The sequence below is a fragment of the Haliotis asinina genome, chromosome 6 (genome assembly GCF_037392515.1).
Source record: "Haliotis asinina isolate JCU_RB_2024 chromosome 6, JCU_Hal_asi_v2, whole genome shotgun sequence".
Classification (NCBI taxonomy): Eukaryota; Metazoa; Mollusca; class Gastropoda; order Lepetellida; family Haliotidae; genus Haliotis; species Haliotis asinina.
This window is the reverse complement of record NC_090285.1, coordinates 33,500,265-33,525,155: the sequence shown is the minus strand read 5'-3', so window position 1 is coordinate 33,525,155 and position 24,891 is coordinate 33,500,265. Positions and strand designations below refer to the sequence as shown.

Sequence of the window (24,891 nt, the reverse complement as noted above, 5' to 3'; positions counted from 1 at the left end):
ATACTCAGACTCCTCCACAAATAATCTTTCACCTCGATATATTTGTTTACAGAAAGATTATCTAACCAAACAGGGTGGAACATCATTTTTTCCCTCATTCCTGTGCATGTTCGGTATTGTGCTACAGACGCTACAACAACAAAGTTGTTATGTGTGAAAACTGCTAAAAACAACAATGGCCTTTTGTTTACACGTATTACACTTGTCCGGATGGAACCGGATATTGATTTTAAACTTGATCGTGTCAAATATATCCAATTGTGCATGCATATTGATACCATTTGGTATGTATTTTTTCTTTTTCTTATCAGCCAAATTCTTTCCAGGTTTTAAGCAACCAGACGGATCACAATGAGTCATGTGTGTAGGAACAGTCTTAAAGATGCGTGTCGTCTTGACAAATGGCAATCTTGTGTGTGTGTTATTCCTGTCGGTTCAGCATCAATGCAGTTTCCGCAGGCGTTAAAAGAGATTGTGTTTAGAACCTCTCTACAGAGGCCGGTGTATTATTGCCCCCAGGATCCTATTGTCCTTGAATCCATTGGTTGGGTGGGTTGTTGTTTTACGCCGCAATTTCCCAGCTATATCAGGCGGTCTGTAAATAATCAAGTCTGGACCAGACAATCCAGTGGCCAACATCATGAACATCGTTTTACGAAGCTGGTTTACGATGGCATGTGTAAAGACAGCGAGGCTGACCACCCGATCCTGTTAGTCGCCTCTTATGGCAAGCCTGGGTTGGTAAAGTTGACACATGTTCAGGTATGGCAACTTGCACAGAACTGAAGATCAATTATAACGCGGATCTTCAAGGGTATCGTTGACTCGAACCCAAAATTGGTTCCATTGCGACCTTTGGTCTGTCTAGGATGTGTTTCCACCATATTAAAATCACAGCAAATCAGTGTATACAGTTGAAAAGAACTGAAAGATTGACAGCTGGCTATATCCTAGTCCATCAAAGCCATTTAGAAGTCATACACGTAAATGCAAGAATTGTATGGATACTCAGCAACATTCCACATGCATTGTGGCGATCTGTAAATATTCGAGTCGGGACCAGACAACCCAGTGGCCGACAGCATGAGCATCGATCTACACAATTGGGATACGATGACATGAGTCAACCAGTCACCCAACCTGACCACCCGATCCCTTGAGTCTCCTCTTACGACAAGCAGCTGATGCTGAAGACTACTTTTAACTTAATTCTTTAAGTTAAAACGACATAAATATCTCAACATATATAGAGATAGGTCACTGGAAAAAATAACTCGGAGAAAAGATCCATAAAAAAATGAGAAAACAACAACAATGGTTCCCCCTAACTTGTGAACTTCACACACGAAGAAAACAACATAATCGAAACTACACCCTATCACCCAGGAGCACCTACAGGCGTGAGAAACCTGACCCTGGTCACGCCTTAGTCCAAATGACCAGTATGACCGGTACGAGATTAAACCATTCACTGGACAACCCTGTTCACAACAGCAGTAAGTCTTACGCGCTCACTAGGGGCTCCGATAGGGGTCAGCCGAACGCTGTACTCGCCCTAAACACGCCTCACACACAACAGACGTAAAGTCGGCCACCTTTTATCTTGTCTGTTTGAGCAATGCGACGTCGGTGTGTGGGATTAATAGAATCAGGTATCTGCAGACGGGGTGGAATGCGGTATTAAAAAGAGATAAAATGCATATGAATCAGCGGTTGACAAAAACGTTCTACGTTCATGCAATGAATGCAAATTGAACATTTACAAAGTTTGTGTATATGGGATATAGCCACTTTGATGAATAGACTAAAATATGAAAACAATGTGTTTCCTTCCTCCAGTCCCTAGCTTTAATGCTCTAGTTTCAAGAGAACAAGTTCACATCTTCCCAAGCTTCTCTTTGTCTCTGAGGTTCTTTCAATCTTGTAAACTTAAAATTAAAGTTCTTTGTTTATAATGCAAGTGTACATTTTCAACGTCCAAGCCTTGATTTAACTTACTACAAGCATTTTAGAAAAAGATCCGATGATTAATTTTGAATTGGGTTCAAAGACGATAAGACGATTCTAAGTACAAACCACAAGCAGAAAGCAAGGTGTTGACGTATACACTGTGAAACGCATTCTATCGATAACTTCGGCAGAAGATAAGTATCAAAAACATGGAATCGAACCCAGAAGAACAGAAACCATCGAGGTCTGTTGATTTTACTATGATCATCAATCACTCCCACTTCCACCATTTGTACCAGCACAAATGTAATAATAATGGTCTGATTGAATGGCGCTAATAGCCAGCCACATTGCCCGCTCAAGATGCTACGTATAATTTACTATATCCCGGTGACAGGACACTTTCGTACTTTCCGATACTTTTTAAAACTCAGTGAGGATCATACAGCCTTGCTGCCTGTTGGCTCCTATGAACTAAACACTTGCATTGCCAGCAAATCCAGTTTACACCTGGGTAAACTGTGGATTTAAGTATCTTGTCGAACGATACTACGCAAATATGCCTACCTTGGGACTCGAACTTAGTTGCCTCCACCGGGGATCCAAACCAGGCTTTCGGCCTGATGGCCAGACACCTTACCACTGCACTATCACGCTGATGGCCAGACACCTTACCACTGCACTATCACGCTGATGGCCAGACACCTTACCACTGCACTATCACGCTGATGGCCAGACACCTTACCACTGCACTATCACGCTGATGGCCAGACACCTTACCACTGCACTATCACGCTGATGGCCAGGCACCTTACCACTGCACTATCACGCTGATGGCCAGGCACCTTACCACTGCACTATCTCGGTGATGGCCAGGCACCTTACCACTGCACTATCACGCTGATGGCCAGACACCTTACCACTGCACTATCACGCTGATGGCCAGACACCTTACCACTGCACTATCACGCTGATGGCCAGACACCTTACCACTGCACTATCACGCTGATAGCCAGACACCTTACCACTGCACTATCACGCTGATGGCCAGACACCTTACCACTGCACTATCACGCTGATGGCCAGACACCTTACCACTGCACTATCACGCTGATGGCCAGACACCTTACCACTGCACTATCACGCTGATGGCCAGGCACCTTACCACTGCACTATCTCGGTGATGGCCAGGCACCTTACCACTGCACTATCACGCTGATGGCCAGACACCTTACCACTGCACTATCACGCTGATGGCCAGACACCTTACCACTGCACTATCACGCTGATGGCCAGACACCTTACCACTGCACTATCACGCTGATGGCCAGACACCTTACCACTGCACTATCACGCTGATGGCCAGACACCTTACCACTGCACTATCACGCTGATGGCCAGACACCTTACCACTGCACTATCACGCCGATGGCCAGACACCTTACCACTGCACTATCAAGCTGATGGCCAGACACCTTACCACTGCACTATCACGCCGATGGCCAGGCACCTTACCACTGCACTATCACGCCGATGGCCAGGCACCTTACCACTGCAGTATCACGCCGATGGCCAGGCACCTTACCACTGCACTATCACGCTGATGGCCAGGCACCTTACCACTGCACTATCACGCTGATGGCCAGACACCTTACCACTGCACTATCACGCTCCACATAATGTAACACTGCTTGAAACAATATTTTTTTCAGATCACGATTTCATAACAGTTTGTCATGCATAAGATGCAAACGCTCGTTCTGTTATCATTCTTCCGATATGAGATCTTGAAATAACTCGGCATTTAATAGAAACACTGCATTTGAGTCCACTTCGCCTACACAGCCAGTAACAAGCACACACGGAATTAATTGTTCTAAGTTGTTCTGGTGTATGAGGTGTATGGTAGATCCGAGCCGGACATCTCGCGATATCTTGCGATAGGGTGGGTCCCAGACGGGTACCCAGTCCACTCGGGTGAGGGTGGAGGGAAAGGAAGGGATATTGGTCATTGAAGGAAAAAATAAAGTTAAAGACTTAGTGTATTTTGAGTCTCGGCTGCTTGTGAATTAGTGTTGTCTCCGATATATGACTTGGGACTGGTTCATATTTTCATTTAAAAATTAAAAGGCTGTTTCGTGGTCAACCTCGATGTATTCAGTTCTTTATCAGAGACAGAATTTCACATTAAAAGAAGTCCTTATCCGTCTGTTCAAGGTAAGATCGGCGTACAGGCATTCATACCGACATACCAGATAGACAGACGCACAAAACATGTCTCAACATGTACTAAGACAATCATTGATCAACACACACACAGGTTCCAGACAAAGATACGAACCAAACAAGGACATGCATGATCCAAGAATCTATACACACCGGCACCTGATTCGACACACGGATACAAACTCCGACATATATGGATCCAAGAATCTACACACACCGACACATGGTTCGACACACGGATTCAAACTTTGACATACATGATACAAGAATCTATACACACCAGCACATGATTCGACACACGGATACAAACATAGACATACATAGATCCAAGAACCCGAGTCATAATTCGACACGCATGTCGTAAGTGGCGACTGATGAGATCGGTAGGCACATGTCATCGTATCCCATGCAGTTGCGTAGATCAATGTTCATGCTATTGATCACTGGATTGTCTGGTCCAGATTCGATCATTTACAGACAGTCGCCATATAGCGGGAATATTGCTGAGTGCACATATTGCGCAACTAAATTTACTCACCCACAGACCCAGGACGGGTATGCTGCAACACCAAGAACAAGTATGGAGGACATAAGGTAACAACCAGTTTCAACTTTCAAAGACTGAACCCACACGTCGGAGAGATCAAATGACCTTGCTATATTTCCTTATGTCAACTGAGTAAAATGCTGCAAATCGTATTCTAAAGGTAGTCATGGAATACACAAGCTGAACATTGCCGAGGCTGTGACCTGCCTGCACGGTTGGCTAATCCAGGATGTAACGCACCTGTCACTGGCTACTGCTGCGCTGAGGTGTGCAATGAAAACTCATAACTTACTTATCAAGGCTACACGTTGATACATGTCCACGTCCCTATTACAAAGAACAATCATTGCCTACAATTATTTTTATTTTTTCAGATCGCGATCTTAGGCCACAATCGCCATCAATAATATTTGCGCAAAGCGCCTGTAGGCTAAGATCAATTGTAAGTTACAATCTGCGGAGCTAACATCGTAGTAGTCTGTGATAAAATGGCGCTGGTGTGACAAAAGGAAGCTCTTATTATCATACAATCATCAGAAACCCAGATCATTTTCATTTTATTTCCACTCCCAGTTTTACATACCACGACGAAATAATGATATACATACGACTGATATATATGTTGTACATCACATTATTCACTGGCCAGCGCTACGTGGCGTTTCAGTCATTGACTCATTCATAGAGGCACGAACAAAACAGGATCCGTACCACAACACATCCAGCCCAGGTGCCATTGTGCCCCGGTGTACTCAAAGTCGTAAGGTGATACACGCGGGGATGAATTGCTCAACCTCCTTTGAAACTTTGAAAGTTCCGGATTAACTCGCTGCAAGGCTGAACATCCGTTCAAGTGGAATTTAAGAGCGCTGATACACTGTGAGACATATACTTACATGACATTGAAAACCCGCATTATATTCCTAAACCGAGACAACCGACGCCGAATCATGATATCATACAGGAAAGCCGAATTCAGTTAGCCTGTATCACAATCCTTGAACCCAGTCATTCCTACCATCCCATCCTTACTCTAAATGATAAAATCACCACATGAAGCAAGTCTAGATCTTCAGATTCTAAACGGATATCACCGACTCTCGTTTTTAAATTTCAGTTTCAGTTTTTGAGGGGAGACTAAAACACAAAAACAAATCTGTTATATTCAGTTTTGATAAAGTCCAGGCTCTCATCGAATGTATTACATTGTGGTTTTTATTCTTATTTACAGTAATTTTTTTATACTTTAACGATGCACTCAGCATTAATACAGCAATGTGAACTGTAAAATCGAGACTGGACCAGACAATCCATTGTCTGACTTCATGAACATTGACTAATGGGATACGATGACCTGCGTCAAGCAAGGTAGCAAGCTTGACCTCCAGCAGTGACCTTTTACGACAAGCATAACTAACTGATGACAAATTATTACCTCAAGGGAGATAACCGGTTGGTATCATCATAATTGTTACACTGATAACCGACTGAAAAATGACACCAGAGTAATTGATTCTTTTTCAGAAATTTAAATTCTGCTGCTACCAATACAAACCCTAAGTTTTCCTTGTATGTTGGACATGAATAGTCACAAAACTATTCTCTGAAGTGGAACGGCAGCGTACAAGCAGAGACCATATATATGGTCTCTGGTACAAGTAACAGTCACAATGTGCATATAAACTGTGGGACACAACCGAGTGATTCCAGTGTCACAGTCCTTGCTTACTCGGGCGATGCCTTGCACAACACCATACACGACACATACCCGCCCTGTTTTGTACAGACTTGTTACTTTGTTAGAGTTATCCACGCATGGCCGGTACTCACACGTCACTTCCGGCGACAAGATCATATAGAGATAAATGTGAACATGTATCTGCTGACCCTGCCGCTTTTGAGTAATATCTTCTGAGGAGGTGTGGGATGGGGTACAACCCCTAAACCCACAACCCCCATACACACACATGTAGACAGCATTAGGACCCAAGGCCAAACAACCGTCTCTCCACATCTGTTAAAATATTGCCTGCAGTAAAACGCATTCGTAACTACTCGCCATTTTCCGTGGTCCACGCCATCCGGCTTGCTGGAATGACACGAGTAGTTACGAATGAGCAAATTGTGGCGGTGTTTTATTTTGACATGACAAACATTTTTCGAACCGAAGCGAGGATACTACGTTGCCAGCCTTTGCTCGCATATAAGAAGATTGGTCATTTTCTCTATGCTGCGCAACCCATTTGTGTTACACTTTACCTATGGCTGATCCATTCAATCAACACACACGTTGACTGGTCTCATTTGCATCCTATCAGTTCTTCTTTCGGAAATAAGATTAGTACTTAAAGACGAATTTTCACCGGACAAACCAGTCACTGATATTATGAACATCCTGTCGTGTCATCTGGTTGCGATGAGACCCGATCAACCCGTACGCCAAACTTGAGCACCCGATCAAATTCATCCCCATGTGCGATATTCTTTGAGAATTGGGCCACATCTGACCCGGAAGCTCACCAAAGACTTCTAATGGCTGATAATTTACCACCAAATCTCTTGTGTCTTCTATGTCTCCGTAATTCACTGTGCATAGGTGCGTCTCTTATGCGTGCCCGTGATTAAGCTAAAATATACTGAACAGCAAAAGAAACGCAAGTTTCGAAAGAAACTCGACTCGTTCACTTCTGTAGATCAATATATATGGACATACTCTGAGGTGCAAATACCCCCAGGGGCCACAGTTAATGATCCTGTACAGATACAGAGGTTCTGTTAACTACGCCCTGTCTTAACCTACCCGAGGTTTACTTTACATAATCTACATATGCGCTTGAGCAGTCAGTGACACTGGCCAGATGGCCTGTAGCCAGCGGCCGAGACAGCCAGGTATCCATCGGAGACAAATTGGTGTGGTAGCCAGTAATTAAACAGGGCAGGACAAGAGTGCATGTCGCCTGTGCGATCTGTTAACATAGAACAGGTTCTGCTTCAAAGCGAAAAGCATCTTTGAGTGGCTTTTCATTACAGTAATTATGCAAGTATATGGGCTGGAGGCAAGGTGGGCCTGGAGTAGGAGCTTACTTGAGGGTTTTGATCGTACTGAAGTCCAATGTCACGGCCATGTTTCAACGTTTTCGTTTCCTTGACGTTGTACAGTCAGAAAATGCACTGTGTAGCCTGGGATACGCTCATTCTAGTGAGTGCCTGAATTATGCGGATACTATCATATAATTATATACGTGAGACCAGTTGAAATCCGAGTTAGAATTGTTCTTAAGCAACCCATACTTTTCGCAAATGGACAGTAACTGAATCGGACGTTTAGGCTCGCGTGTTTCGTTGATGCATTTCGTCGTGTTCTATTTGTGTAGATCAATGCTCATGACGTCAATCACTTGAGTGACTAGCTCAGAATAGGTTATAAACAGATTGTCGAGTTATAGCTGGAATATTGTTTAGTGCGGCGACATAACAGACATAAGAATGTCCACTTGCGTTAAATGCGCCTTGAGCAATATTCCAGCAATATCATGTGGACAGTCTGTAATGGGTATACTGTACTCGTGAAGAAAATCAAACACGGGTCATGGTCGTAACCAGCTAACGCGTTAACCACTAGGCTACCCCCACCACACCCCCAGTACAAACTCACGAGGTAATGAACCTTATATTAACTTGGGAAAGTACAATTTCGTTTACCCAATCAGATACAAATGGGCCCTTCCTTCTCCGTACACACCCGACCACGTGGCCCAAGTTACGCAGTTACGTACAAACCAACCAACTGGAGTTTCACGCCTCCGCCTCCTTAGGATTTCAGGGTCAACTAGCTTGGGGTTCGAATCTCAGGTTGTCCTGTCCTGACAATCATTTCAACATCACACCCAGCTCCGCAGATTTCCCTAAAGTCGCATACGTCCACAACCCGCGTTATACAAATGTGTGTAAAGACAATTCTTACTTATATAATTACACTGCTTGACATTCCTTCAACTTCTCAGATAAAAGCTATTCAGTTTTAGCGCGCTCATTCCGGTTCAGTGATCAAGAGTTTCATCACATCAGTGCGGGAAACACGCCAGGCGGCCCTTTGTGATAAATGCATGTACAATAAACTGAAGCATTTCATTCATGGATAAATACACCAGCATTCTTAAATCCCCTGAATCGTGTTCGTGAGAGACTGCAGGTCGCTCGTACATTATGTGTAACGTATCATCGTGTCTACCCCTTGATATTTCAGAATACCACTTTAAAACTGAGTAAAACCAAATTCCTACGACATACTTTAAAATATCTACCTAATTTCAAACACATTCAAAGTACAATGTCATTTTTTTACAGTTTTTTGTCTCAACGAGCGAGCGAGTATCGTTTTACCCCGCCTTTAGCAATGTTCCAGCAATATCACGGTGGGGGTCACCAGAAATGGGCTTCACACATTGTACCCATGGGGGGATCGAACCCGGGTCTTCGACGTGACGAGCGAACGCTTTAACCACTGGACCATCACACTGCCTCATTTGTTTAACGCTGCAATCAACAATATTCCAGCTTCATGACGGCGGTATGTAAATAACTGAGTCTACGTCAGCCACTCCAGCGGCTGAAGTAATGAGCACAGATCGACTGGGAATCTATTATTTACAGACCGTCGACATATAGCTGCAATACTACTGAGTGCGGCGTAAAATTCAATCAATGAAATAAAATGATTCCATATACGATAGAAAAGAAGAAACCAGATGCAGCACAAAGTTAGTGTCATTGTGTTATATTTTCAACTCCGCGAGGGCGGTGGTGTAGTCTTGTGGTAAGTTATCTAACATTTACTTGTCCCGGTGACCCGTGGAGGTCCCGGGGTAGAATAGGCCTTCAGCAACCCATGCTTGCCATGAAAGGCGACAATGCTTGTGGTAAGAGGCAACTAACGGGACACATGTCATCGGTTCCCAATTGCGCAGATCGATGCTCATGTTGTTGATCACTGGTTTGTCTGGTCCAGACTCGATTATTTACAGACCGCCGCCATATAGCTGGAATATTACTGAATGCGGCGTAAAACTAAACTCACTTAGTCACTCAGTTGTCCCGGTGACGACACGGGTTCGAATCCCAACATGGGTACAAGGTTTAAAACCATCTTCGTGTGTATCTAGTCGTACTATTGATGGAATTCTACCGGACGAGCGTAATACATCTCTCTCGACACGACAGAGGAGCAACTACACCCTGTTCTCTTGATCAGTACATTACAATACCCGGCACGGGTTTATGCCAAGTACTTCAGCATTTACAACCTCTGTGTCTAGAGATAAAAACGACGGACTACTGCTTGAGGCAGCAGTATTTGATGACTACGACAAAGGTGTGCGATTGTCCAAGATGTCACGTGTATCTCCTCTCTCAGATACTTTGGTCATAAAAAAGTGACAAAACGGGAATAATGGGTATGTAGATACGTCCTCTCTCGGCCGTTAGCACAGACATGGGGACGGGGGACGTCGGAGGTGGGGAGGTTTGGTTTACTCTGTCAGATATACTCTTTCACCGTAGGGACGAAGTTCGAATTCCTGCAGGAGCTGTGGAGAGATAAGGAGAGAGGTGGGGGAGGTAGGGGAGGATGCATACATGTCCCGTGTAGGGTTGTTTATCGGAAGACAGTGACAGTTGGGGGAGGGGGCATGAACAGGGAAAGAGAGAAGGTGTGAGTGAATCTGTGAGTGGGGAGAGAGAAGGGAGAGAGAGAAAGTGTGAGTGAATCAGTGAGTGAGGGAGACAGAGGGGAGAGAGGGAAAGTGTGAGTGAATCAGTGAGTGAGGGAGACAGAAAGTGTGAGTGAATCAGTGAGTGAGAGAAAGTGTGAGTAAATCAGTGAGTGAGGGAGAGAAAGGGGAGCAGTGTGGGTGGGGAGTCAGTGAGAGAGTGAGAAAGAGTAAGAGAGAATGAGTGTGAGTGAGTGAGGAAAAGAGACGAACTTGAATTGTGATGTTTTCGTGGGTCTAAGATAAGGAAAACTAATTTTGAGAGACATTATTACGCCAGCTCATCAAGACTGGTTTGTGATCTAACATATGTTTTACATTGCAAGGGTTATGCTCCTGTTATGCAGAAAGGCATATTTAAACATACAAAACTGCACCCGCCCTGGGCATAACAATGGTTGTGGGTAATATCAGCTATAACGCTCACCCCATCTGACGGCTGCTTAACACAAGTCGTGGCTGATACCGCCATTGTGGAGATGATATCTGTATATGTAAAACTTCGTCCTAGCTTAGTGTTTAATCGTTGACAGAATTAGGGCCTCGAGGACAATTTCATCACTTAGGGAACAGTTCTGTGGATGCTACTGCTATGAACGCAGTTCAGATCAGATATCTTCCATAAAGTGAAGGTATTACGACATCGTAACATTGAGGCTTGAAAGCACTCTGACATACAGACCCTGACACAAATATATACAGTTCTTAAAAGGCCATGAGAGAGCACCTCAATGTAACTGCCGTAGCCTAGTGGTAAAATCGTTAACTCGTTACGTCGGGTTTCTATTCATAACATGGTAATAATGTCTGAAGCCCATTTATGTCCCTCGTCGTGATATTGCTGGATTATTGCTAAAAGCGGCGTAAAAACATACTCACTCACCATTAAGATCCTTATGAACTGTGGTTCTTTTCGAAAACTATGTTCATTGCGGAAACTGTATATGTATTCGATAAATGTAATGTTTATTTAATAGTTTATTTCTACATGCTACACACCATGTCCTAGGAAGAACCTGTTCAATGAATAAAAGAATATTTATTTCATCAGTCTTATAATTATGCGGACCTTCGGGTAATATTGAACACTACTATACACCTACAGCCCGCAAGATAAGGCTGACCTTTTCCTGAAAAGAAAAAAAAGCGTGCATACGAGACATATGTCCATTCTGGAGTTAAACCTACTTCACAGTCGCGATGGGCTTCGTTTCAAACACGTTTTGGACAGTTTTAAGAAATAAACAAATACAATTTACACAGAGTGATTGATGCTTTTATGCGCTGTTTAGCAATATTGCAGCAATATCACAGCGGGGCACACCAGAAATAGGCTTCACATATTGTTCCCACTGTAGGATTGGAACCCGGGTGTTCGGCGTGACGAGCAAGGCTGTAACCATATGCCGCAGTAGATATGACCATATGACCCGTCGATTACATGATGATCACAAAGGTAAAGGGAGGGTATACAAGCAACACTTCTGCTTACAGAAGCGGGGTATTCAGTGTATGAGTACCCGGAAGAGGCGTGGTTACAATCTGAACGACATCAATGATCCTTTCAGGTCACGGAAAAGACCGAGGGTTTATGTGGACCACGTGACACAATACTGCCGGAGAGTAACACTAAACCCACTAATCACATGTAGAATGTAGTGTCGCTCTTGTGTTAGCATAGCCTCAATGCTTTTAGTGACAGCTTTGTGTACTCAGATATTACACTTACAATAGGTCACGCAAGGACGAACATTTCCACATTCCAGTATTTATAACGTAGAGGGAAAACGCATATGAAATATATTACCCATCAAAAGTTAGACTCACTTAAAGCGCTCACTATATGTTATATGTTATACGAGGATACATCAAAGATGGATTTCTCCATTATCTTGGAGGAACCAACAGCAAACTTGATGCAGATGAATTGCATAAGTATCATGCATGAAATTACAGAAAAGCATGTACAGATATCGTGCATGTGAATAGCTGCGTTTTGATGTAAAGTTTTGCTAGGAATTTGCCAATGAGTTTCATCATTTTTTGAACTCATGACAATAATATGTTCGACGTTACATGTTTCTTTTACAATACATAAGTTCATGCATTGTGTAAACAGTACGGCTGGACAGTATGGAAAATCTTCCTAATCTAGTTTAAGTGACTGAAGTACGTGACACCAGAGAGCCTAAACTTTTGATGGGTAGTAAACATAATAATGTTAGCATCTTTCTACGATGAAAAATATTAACTCTTATAATATTTGTAATATATAATAATTTTCTCTTAATGAAATGGCAACATATACAGTGAGTGGGTGAGAGTAGTTTTACGACACTGTTAGCGATATTCCACACCATGTGGGAAATCGAACCCGGGTCTTCAGCGTGACAAGCGAACACTTTAATCAGTAGGCTTCCCCATCACAACCATCAAAATACAGAATGTTAGCGACGTGCATATGTTCTGTCTTCAAAAAACACCACTGGGCGTGTAGTTTCTTTTGTACTTCACTATATCTGATTGGCTGTTTGTCATCGTACTTAGACATGTTTCGTTGTTTATGACAGTAACACTTGTTTGCTTGGTTCAGATATTCAGACATACAGGAAGTATCTGAAACATCGGTGGCTGCGGCGTATGACAATATTCACTCACTCTCATGTCGTATGAGGAGAACAAGTGGAAAGGTGAATCCAAGATTGTGAAAAAGAAATGATAAGTGTACATAAGATACGTACCAGAACACCACCCTCTAGGTCTGAAACTGACCACATGAAGTGAAAAGTCAAGCTCGATGGTTTAATCGTACCTCGATGATCGTGTGTTCACATTATCAATCACTGGCGAGTCGATTATTTATGACCGACGTCATATACCTGGGATACTGTGAGTAATACATCATACAACAGACAGCCAGAAAACCGGCGGGGCATCGGACGTGATAGATTACAGCTAGTTCAACGTCGCTACAGTTTGGGAAACTCTGTTTCTCTATAATTTGAGATTTTCGTGGTATCGTACCGATACCGTATACCCAGACAAAACACCATCATGAGAGTACTATGAATGCCGTCAAATGTTTGTAGTTGGCAGATTGTGTTTTCCTCAACGGTTGTTGTTCTTCGAATGAAAGTGTGAAAGCACAGACCGATTTCCTTCTAAACTGTATAATCCAGGGATATGGCTGAGGACTTATTACCTGGCTGTCACTCTGTGCCATCGTTATACACTCGTGACGAACTTCTGCAACAAAACCAACCTCTCGCTCTCCATGAATGAAAGTGCAGAATCTTCATTATTCTATAAATAGTTCTTTATTATGATATTTCAGTGATGTGTGTACTGAATCACAACTAACGACAAAAGTATCTCCTTCAGTAATTTGAGTCTCCGAGTTTACAGAAAGTCTATCAGAGACGGATCCCTGACGTCGTGAATGAAGGGCGTGATCGAAGCACGAGCAATTTACGGGTCGTCCATCTTGTCATCATTGTTCATCTGTTTCCCACATACACATCTAAAAATACATGTTTAATTGTGGTAAACGATCTGGTGAACAGGTTTCTATGCCTAGTTAGCAATATAACTTCCTTAGATGAACTGCATGGCCAGGTACGAGTGGATTAAGACAGTATATCGAGTGTGCGGCTCATGATCGAGACGGATAACCTCTAACACCGAGTATATGTAATCATGTCTTATTTTTAAAGAAACATAACACATGTTATATTGAGAGTACATTTTCTTAGTAACGTAAATATTCTAGTACATTTGATGGGATGAGTCCAATTCGGTTTTCGAACAGCAGGCACCTAATCGCCAGCACACAGAAAAACGAGTGATCCCAAACACAGCATATGTCACATTTGACCACTTTCTAAGTGGCAATGTGTAATCGTGTGTCTAAACATTTTTCGAAATATTTGAACGTGTCAGGAAATAATTTTGTTTGTTTGCCCAACTATTTGATGGCCGTTTATATGTAAAATCGAGAATTTGCCAGATGATCCAGTGATGAACGCCATAAGCATGGGTCATGAAATAAATCCACTTGTCCACAAGAAACAACAAAGTTCCCGTTCTGTTGTTTGAGTATCATATCTACTGTTTGAGTGAGTATCATATCTACTGTTTGAGTGAGTATCATATCTACTGTTTGAGTGAGTATCATATCTACTGTTTGAGTGAGTATCATATCTACTGTTTGAGTGAGTATCATATCTACTGTCTGAGTGAGTATCATATCTACAAAGACATTTGTTGTATACTTTAAATAGTTAATACAAAATTTTCTCGGGATTTGATACGTCCTTGTTGAAGCGTTTTCATTTCTGGCTTTTTAAAAGCAGTTATATAAAACAGCCACTTCTCTATGAATTCAAACATATGCTGATAAGTTCCAGGGAAAAGCGGAACACTAAATGAATGGACTGGTTAAAGTCCCAAATACGAAACACATTGCCTCCCATAACTCAGTCATTATTACAGACAATGGACAGCCATTTCCCAATTATAATTAACCACTGGCGGCACAAATCAGAGTGCGGAGAGACACATATCGTGTTAGCTGCCACACCCGTGTACCCGGATTTTGAATGCGTCACACATCGACGCATTACTATAGCACTGGGTGATATGGAGTCTGACGGATTCTACTGATGAAGAATATGCGTGTGCGTGCGTTCGTGTGCGTGCGTTCGTGTGTCTCTGTGAGTGTATGTGTTGCTGGGCTGGGATGGGATGAGAGCGAGGGCGGTAAGCTATTTGTACTGAACGGCAGAGGGTATTTGAATAGAAGCCATAAACGTGAACTTTTATAAGACTTCATTTTTAGAAACTTGCGTTTCGTTAGCTGTGTATATGGGTATATGTAGGTATATGCCTGTATGTATGTCTGGTATAGCTGATAGAGTTTTACACCTCAGTCTACAATAATAAATCACGATGACTTGTACATATCCTGACCTGAACAAGGCAGGTATTCCTACTTACGACAACTCAAAACACGACACTTTTAATTTCCAAGATCACATAGTACTTACTGGTCACACGCTGGTACCAACTTGTCCCCATGAGTAGCCAGTTACCAAAACACTAAACTGGAGACTTATTGACCAAAACTGAAGATAATTATATGTTAATAGGATGGGTGAAAGAGGCGCGTCAATAACGGAGACCCCCCTCTGGAATAACCGGTTGGGGCTCTCTAGTGGTTAAATCGTTAACTCGTCATGCCGAGGACTCGGGTCGATTCCCCAAATGGGTACGATGTGTGAAGCCCATTGCTAGTGCTGGAATATAGCTACAAGCGGTATAAAACTAAACTTATTCACTCACTCATTCACTGAAACAGGCAAACGGGTGGTCAGTACGAGTGATTTGGTGGACAGCGTGCTGAACCCATCTAGTACATCAGTGCAACCATTGACACCTCACCTACCATCTCCTCCTACACCGACTGCAGTCACACCACGTGCAGTTGTACCTCGAGCACCGCCAGAGTCTAAATCATGACTGCCTCTATGGTGTATATTACCACCCACCACATATATCACTTAAAAAAATACCTAACATACAACAAACAAACGAACTGAAACCTACTCGATCACTTCATGACACACTGACACTTCCAAGACTTTACATCTGTTAATTTCTAAATATTCAAACAGGTGATCTTCATAATTCGCACTTCATTTCACTCAGTATATTTATACTACCCTCTGAATATTAGTTTCGCTCTCGTGCTCATGAGGCTTTTGTACCCAAGGTAATTTCAAACCAGTGAAACCCATTCAACTAATGCCAGTGTCCCCGACAAGGGTATTATAACCCTGATACCTGCGGTTGGTCATGGGCTATGACCCGGGCATCAATCTGGAATATTCAGGTCAGTCGGTACAGTATCGATGTACTTGACATCGTCTACAGGATATTTCGTGTGACCTGGTTAATTTTGAATAGAACTCGTATCTAGTATATACCTACATAGAAGACTTCCAGCTCCTGTTGATAACCCCCTTTATTCGACTCGTTATAAAGGGTCAAATAATTTTGTAATCTTCATTTTAATCTTATGAAGCTTGACTCATTTTTTTCGTATTAAGTTATAGAACTGTCCAACTTCCAGCGGAGACCAACATGGATGACATCGTCAGATTTGCGCGACGTCATTCAAGACACAAACGATTGCGGATCAATGAAGGTATCGGCAGGAGAAAAGGCTGACGGTTTTTTTAGACAAAAGAAAGTTATACACCCATGTTTGGCTAAATAACAAGAAAAAACAAAAAATAGTCATTCGACAGTTATGTATTTGATACACTCATCACAGATGTGGTACTGGAATTTCAGATGGTAGTGTTTATGCGATTTTTATCGCCCTGTCAGGTTTGGATAACCTTTGTGATATTTTTGTTAGTAAATCACTTTTCAAACTACCATGTCCTCTCGCTTGGCTTTTACCTTGACGTGGAAGGAAAGCCAAAAAAGCCAACGTTTATGATGTTTACAAGCAATGACCTTGACAAATCACATCATAGTCATAATAGATGCGACAATAATTCAATTCTTGCTTTTGTGTGATGTTACCACCACGAGTGTAATACCACTGCCAAATAAAGGTCTAGTGCGACACATGTGACGGATTATGACACACTGGATGAGATTCGTGTGAGATGTGCCTCTATGTCCTTATTCAACACGTCTGACAAGGAATCTAAAATTACTCGTTATTACCCACGCATTCCATCATACTGACAGAAAATTGTCATAAAGCCCTATTTCCCCACGATCACTTCCATATATAGTGTCTTAGCCAAATGACAGTCTCACAAAACAATTACCTATTTTACACGATGTCAATGCAAAACGTTAACATACATACTGCTCCATATTTGCCAAGGATAGGCACTTTGAACATCATATGTTAAATTGTATGCATCAGTTGAAGACACTTTTGACGAGTTCCATGTTGTGTGCCACAGAGCCAACAGACAACATGAGAACAGGAATCAGCCAGATTATCTGTCAGAATGAAAGTATCTGACCAAAACTGAAACATCAGATATACACACAAAATGTATGAATTGTTTGTATAGAACTGTACATACAGTACAGAAATGTATGGCTGCTAACATATGATCCATGTCGTGCGGTCACAGCCAAGTACCCTCGTTTCACGTTTCCAATATGTGGTCGCAAAAGAAGGATGGTTCCATTCTTCAGAAAGAGCATTGCCGAGTTACACTGGAGCTGCAGTCTCTTCCCGTAATTAGCCATCAACGACCCCGACACTATCAGGGCGTACCTTGATAGTTTATGAAAATATACTTAGGTAGTCTCGAGAAAACATCCAAAATACCATCCTTGTAGCATACATCCGTTGTATGACATGTAGATCGGTTGTACTGATACCACCTGAAAGAGGCCGTCCACAGCGATCATGTTCGATAAGTCTGTAATCCAGAAATATTTCTCTTTGCCTGCGAGAACATACCGGCAAGACGACGCGTGAAGTGTAGAAAGTATTCTGATGAATCAGTTGAGTACCTGGGCCGAATAATGTCATCTGCAACCGAACCCATCACGCCTGTAATGTTTGATTCGTAGGGTGCGACTGCGATCAGTTAGTGACTGGACACAAAACTCACGATGACATGCCTGCCAACTCCAACGACTCATGCGACTCACCCTTAATTACTCATGTCACACTCGCACAAAGACTGAAGAGTCTCACGTCAAATTGCGTTCATATGACAAAAACGCACTTTTTGACCACTTAAAATCACACAAATAGATCTGAATACAATGGAAGTTGTCAAAACCGGTATCTATGCAATCCGGCAAGTTGTCATCACCAGCACAAAATCTCAGTCCTATCCTTGACGTGTACATTTATCATCAGCTCTACAATGCGGCACCACGTATAAACCGGATTATTTCTTCAGTCCCAATGAGTGCCGGTTTAGACAGTTTCCACTGTATATTGTTTTCAATGACTTTTCTGAAAAGGGGATTTGCAATTATGCGTTCCACCATGGTCCTGGTCGGGTTTTTGCAGCTTCTCAAGGTTTTTTATTTCTCTCTTGGGGTTGGAAGCTCTTCAAAGATGACAACGCTGTCTGAGAAGAAACGAAAATGCCACTGATCGGGTTCTGCAGGTAATTTCTTAGCGTGGTGGCAGTTACAGAGTGATGACGCGTTACTGCGAATATGTCGTGATGGCATGCCGTCGACTATGCACTGAGTAGCTGAGCCCAAAGTCTGGCATCACTTCCATGTCTTGCTGATCAATCATTGGGTGACACTATTGAATCGTTATGTTGAACCAGTCTGAACCATGGTGGTGTGTTGGACGTTGAAGGGGCACAAGCGCATTGAGTAGTTGTAATCCTCAGAAGAACATTGTGGGGTTCTGTCATACAACATCTACAATGACGTTTCCAAGCGCCTAGTCCACATGTGCCCATTAAGTTATGCCTCTTAGCTGTCCCGTCCTAAACATCCTGGTCCAAAAGAGATTTACGTGTCTGGACATTTAAATCTTTACTTGTTGGATAAATTTCTGATAACACCACAACTTGATCCTTAGCAAACTTTGAGCAGTATAATTAAACAACATATCTCACAACTCCTTTCGTCTCCGGGCCAATAAGCATGGGCATATTTTATGCTATCTTAGTATAACCTTCAGCGAATTATGCAATCCTTACCTCAGAGCTTTGCCCGATCGGACACCAGTAATGGGAAATGTGTTGCAGCTATCTCTGTAAATGTGATCTTTAGATTACTCCTTTTTCGGCAGAACGCCCTATATATTTACGACAATGTGCCGTTATTTCAACAACAAATGCCCTTTGATTCTTAGGTAACAAACCTGTAGTCAGTAGACAGATTTGATATATTATAAGAAAGAATGTCTGTTTCTGTAATGCCTCTTCGACCCAGAAGTGAACGCTCTGCTAGCGATTGACTTGTACCGTTAAGATTTAACAGAACTTTAAACGATTTGTATCATCAAGGTTTGACATTTTGTGTCTGAGTTGATTTCAGTACGCCTTAAAGAGTAATGAATAATATATGCAAATGCATTGAAGCAGATTTCTTCAGGATCGGTTGGTTGGTTAGTTTGTTGTTCAACACCGCACTCCGGAATATTCTAGCTGTAAATAATCGAATCTGGACTATACAATCCGGTGATCAACGTCAAACACCGATGACATGTGTCAACCAGGTGAGCAAGTCTGACCAGTATGGGTTACTCGACACATTCTCACCGGGATCTCCACAGGTTATTTCGCAAGGAAGAGACATCTTACCCGTACCTACCATAATATAGAAATGACGCCACTTTAACACTAAATAATGGCAAATGAAAATACTATGTCATATAATGTTACATTTATTGAATCTACTCATGTTTTGTACCGGAATCAAGACGTGCCATGTTCTCCAAATGCGCAGTTATGACGATTTAAGCCGGAATTGGGTCGATTTCATTGCGGTATTAAATACCACCAGGATAGCCTCAGCATGCACTCCAGCCCCCACCCGAACACTCGGAATACCCAATTACGATGAGTACTATATTAACCTTGTTATTGTCTGGTAATATAGAGATACTAATTGATAATGAAATCCAAAACCGAATATGAAAACAAAATTCAAGGAAGGCGAAACAGGATCGCCAATCATTAGTTTCCAACACGGTCTGACGACGCTGATGTACGCAGGTTTATGCTTCATAAAAAATTATGGTTATTTCGTAAAATGTAAACCAAATGTTTGAAATTCTTAATATCAATTCCAGCCATCAAGAGCGTATCACCTCGCACAATGGGCCATGTGTTTCGGAGGAGCATCAATCACATTGCATGCTAATTTGGAGAAGTCATGCTTATTCATGTACATTATCTGTCGGATGATAGGAGACAAGACAACTAGGGGAATCCCCCCCAGGCAATCTAGGGTGTCGTATACCGCCATATATCGCGCATCATAGCCCTTCGGTGCTGTGGGTGAAACTATAGTCGGGTGGGTTGGTACGTCATCACACCCAGGGCGAAATGTACACGGTACTGCCTGACTGAAATGGTGATACCCCATTAGTCAGACACCCCAGTTGTCAGACACTGGATGGTCTCTGGGTATTGATGCTTAAAGATAAAAATATAAAAAAACATGTGTTACTTGGTCTGAGCATTTAAACAACGCGATGAACATATCAGGAACACAGTATTTATTTTGAGAGACAACGATTGGAGTGTTATGAAAACTAAAAACTGTACGACCACTAAAAAAGATAACGATGATTGTAATTTCTAATATAAGCTAAGCAGACCTCAATACAACCAGTGGTTCAACATATATACATGCGATATATGGCGACAACAGTCAGTTTGGGTGCAATATAGTTCATTCCATGACGTGCACTCTTTGTAGTTAAAAATGTGATGATTTTCGCATACTTTCTTACTATCACGTTCATGTATTACAATAACTATTGTAACATCACCTTTATCGCTTATTGTCTTACGATGACGTCACTTCTCCTACTGTCTGCTGGAGCCCGAACTGTTCACACACAGGCATACGCAAGGCGTTTTCATAAACATTTGTTTTCAGGTGAGTCTTTTTAGGATATCATGTACTGAAACATGATTTTGGATTTTCAACCGATTCGACTAAATAATACCTAATCAGTTTATGCTTTACAACATACCTGTGCTCGTGGATTTCTCCAACGAGGAAGACGTTTAAGAACTGTACCACTCCGGGAGCTTGAACTGAGATATTACTGAAATATTGTTTAGAATAACTGAATATAATTTACTCCTTTACTTGCAACTACACTTAGGGTGTACAATTCCTTTCCCGTAACATTACAAGATGGCAGGTACTTGAAAGGAAGGGACGCGTGAAGGATAGGCCTTCAGCGACCCATGTTTGCCATAAAAGGCGACTATGCTTGTCCTAAGAGGCGACCGACGGGATCGGGTGGTCAGGCTCGCTGACTTGGTCGACGCATGTCATCGGTTCCCAATTGCGCAGATCGATGCTCATGTTGTTGATCACTGGATTGTCTGGTCCAGACTCGATTATTTACAGACCGCCGCCATATGGCTGGAATATTGCTGAGTCACTAACTTTCTCACTAAAATGAAGGAACTGACAGCAACAACGGAGGAAGGAAACGTGGCGGAAAGTGAAACCATACAGAAGATCGAACCCGCATTTACCACGCAACTACTGGCCCATCAAAACAGATGACAATCATTTGATTGTATACCTGTCACACGTGGCTAGGGCTCTACTGAATGCACCCTTTTTGGCTAATCAGTTAACACTACTGAAGAAGACGTTAAGAAATATAGCGTTATGATGTTCAGTAAAATATAACGAACAGACGGATATGATGAAGTCATCGCCCAGCAACAACCACCAGTGTTTTTGTAATCTTCGAATTGTTTATGAAGGTGACAGTAAAAGCCCCTTGGACTTCGACACATTGGGAATTTACAATGTTTTACATTAACTAATTCGAGGCAGGCCTGCAATCTCCAACAGCTCATTCCGGAATTACACCAGCTCGGATATAGAGCCGTGTTAGTGCCAAGAGTGGTGTATCAGTAAGGGATTACATCGTCATTGATTGGAATGAAAAATCCAACCTACCTTTGGTATCAAGTTGGAGGTTTCAAGAATAGTTTTATCGATAACTCATTTTGAATAATCGGAAGTCACACTCCACTTTAATTCCCGATAGCGTGAACACCATCTATCAAACAGTATTGTAAGAAATGAGCACCTGGTAGTGACTACACCCGGGGTGGAAGTATTCTCTAACCTACCTGAGTCACTTTGGTTTATGTCGAAGTGTGCTATAAAGATAATTATACTTTTTTTTAAAATAGGGGAACTTTGTTTTTAATTTACGATTAAAAACAAATGGGACAAATATCGGAGTCAATCAATGTTGATATGATAATATCTAATGTTTTGAGAGTGCATCACCATTTGCACTTCCTTATGGTCATAGTAAACTATATAGTAAACGCTATTATGCAAGATGATCGTCAAAATTAATGGCCTACTGTCATTTATCAACCTTCTTGAAAACCGTCAAAATCAAGAATGACACGCCATGTACGTGTATGGCGCTACTGTAATGTGTGTTTAGAAGTAATGATAAAGAGAAATGGCGGCGCGTTCATACGATGACTCTCTTTGAAACGTGTTTTAAAGTTTATACTTCCTGTCCAAGATGAAAGTTCATGTTCCTCTGCTTTTTCAAAGATTACAAATCGAGACTTTCATTCCGCAGGCTGGCAGAGGCTGTAAGATTATAAACCCTGATTAAAATCTTCTGGTCGTATATTTAGAACCAGTAAACCAGATATTTAAAGCAACGTGAGATTACAACAAGTATTAATCCCAGAAATCTCTGCAAGTGAGTTAGTATCGGGGATCACGTTGACAACAACTCCTGTCGTTAACACAATCTCTAGTCACATTCCTCTCCGTTTTCTAAGACCTAATTCCCTTCTTGAATGAAGCCACAGGAGATAATATGTACGTCGGGTAGAAATCTATTTCAACGGCTACCGTGTACATAACAATTACGGGTGTGTTTGCCTCCCTATGCTATTGTAAATTCACCGCCTAGGGCATGTTGATTTCAAGCGACACATGTCATTTACATCTCTGAGGTAATCTCTTTCGTGTATGTGTGTCAGTCACAAGGTGAAATATAACAGCTTGACCCAATGTCCAAGTTGTTATTTTGGCCAATAAATCCCGTTTCTTTAACCGAGAAATACTATACTAAGGTCAAGAAATGGCCAGTGGTCATTTGGGAAGATAATGTGTCTTTGTCATAGCATGGTGTAATAAACGAACAGCTGCTTTGAACGTGGGGCTTGAGGCGATCATCTGTCAGTCATTGTTGACTGATATATTGACAACACCGCTATGTGTAAAATGCGGGACGTGTAAATAAACAAACTGCAACAACAATATAGATGACAGATTATGGGAATTTAAATATGCATATAATAAGCCACATAAGATCAATAATTACAGTAATCAATGAATTGTAGGTAATATTTTTGTTGTTTCCACTGTAAAATATAATCTCAAGTCCAAAAATGTAAGGAGCTGTTGTTTTCATAGAACGCCATGCAGCTCTACAAAATGAAACGCGAGTTATAAATGTCTACAGTATTAAACACGTGTTATGCTTCTCTACGATTTGAAATACGTGTTATGCACGTATATAACGTACGCAAACGTACGCAAACATTAGCTATGCATGTATATAGTATGACACGAGCTAAACGTATCAACAGTATGAAACACGAGTTAAACATGTGTACGGTGTGAAACACTGGTTACACAACGGGAACCAATCGCCGAAACCAAAACGTTAAGCATCTAAGCATCAACACTTACCGGTTACGGTTAGAAATCTTGTAATATCCAAATCAAGACAGCAAACTAGTATCCCACAGATGTGCCCTCCTCTAGTTCAGCACTGAGACCAGCTCTGCTGACGAACACCGGTTCACCGTCAAAGAATGACAACGTCACAGGTAGGTCTCGACAGGTAAGTCACAACAGATGATCTATGGTGATCTCAACAAGTTACGTACATTTATACCTTCCCACCTCACTGGTATTCTTTACAAAACCATCCACTGTGACACACACCAAGTTTATAACGTGTTCCACGCGAGAGAATATTTCAACATTCCGTGTAGAATGAAAACTTGCCAGAGCTCTGTAGACCCACCCAGACCTGTTCCGCCAAGCCCTGGGGTTCACTGAAGAAGGGCTTACAGCTATCACAGACAAGCGCTCAGAAGCTCCTTGTTCGACCAGCACACAACCGAATCTTTCAGGACGAAATACTACCCAATCTAGTAGTGTTTAAGCGTTCGGGGGCAGTGGGCTAGCGCTGAAACGCGATGGGATGACATGCGACGCCGTGTTAATCGTTATGTAGGTGGTGCGTTCGGTTGGAACGACTGTACATGTTTGTCACGCATATTAGACATTGAGGCTGGATTGACAATGGGTTGGGTAAGACAGGGATTCTGGTATTCTAAGGATTGTGTTTAAAAGAAATGAAAGGTAAAGTACGGGTCAGCGAGAGCGGTTGATGTCTCCATGAAAGAAACCCTCGATGGTAGCGATGCAATATAGTTATGTCACAAGTCCAGTGAGAGATATCACACTGTGTGGGGAACAGGTTTCCGCATCTACTACATCCCTAGCTAGCGTGGCTGGGAACATCAAGAATGGATTTTAGATACACGTTGTGTCCTGGGATTCGACCCCAGAATTCCACCGTATCATGGTCACCAACCTGGTTACCCATTGGGTAACTGGAAATGTAAA

At 42.2% G+C, this 24,891-nt stretch overlaps 1 protein-coding gene across 3 annotated transcripts in view; it reads right to left on the bottom strand.

Annotated features, from left to right (window-relative positions):
• LOC137287058 (uncharacterized) overlaps positions 1 to 24,379 on the bottom strand; it is a 109,415-nt gene extending 85,036 nt beyond the window's left edge. For all 3 annotated transcript variants that reach the window (XM_067819171.1, XM_067819172.1, XM_067819173.1), the window contains exon 1: positions 23,944 to 24,379. The gene's annotated coding sequence lies outside the window, so the exon portion shown is untranslated. The remainder of the gene's footprint in view (positions 1 to 23,943) is intronic.
• Between the last annotated feature and the right edge of the window lie 512 nt (positions 24,380 to 24,891).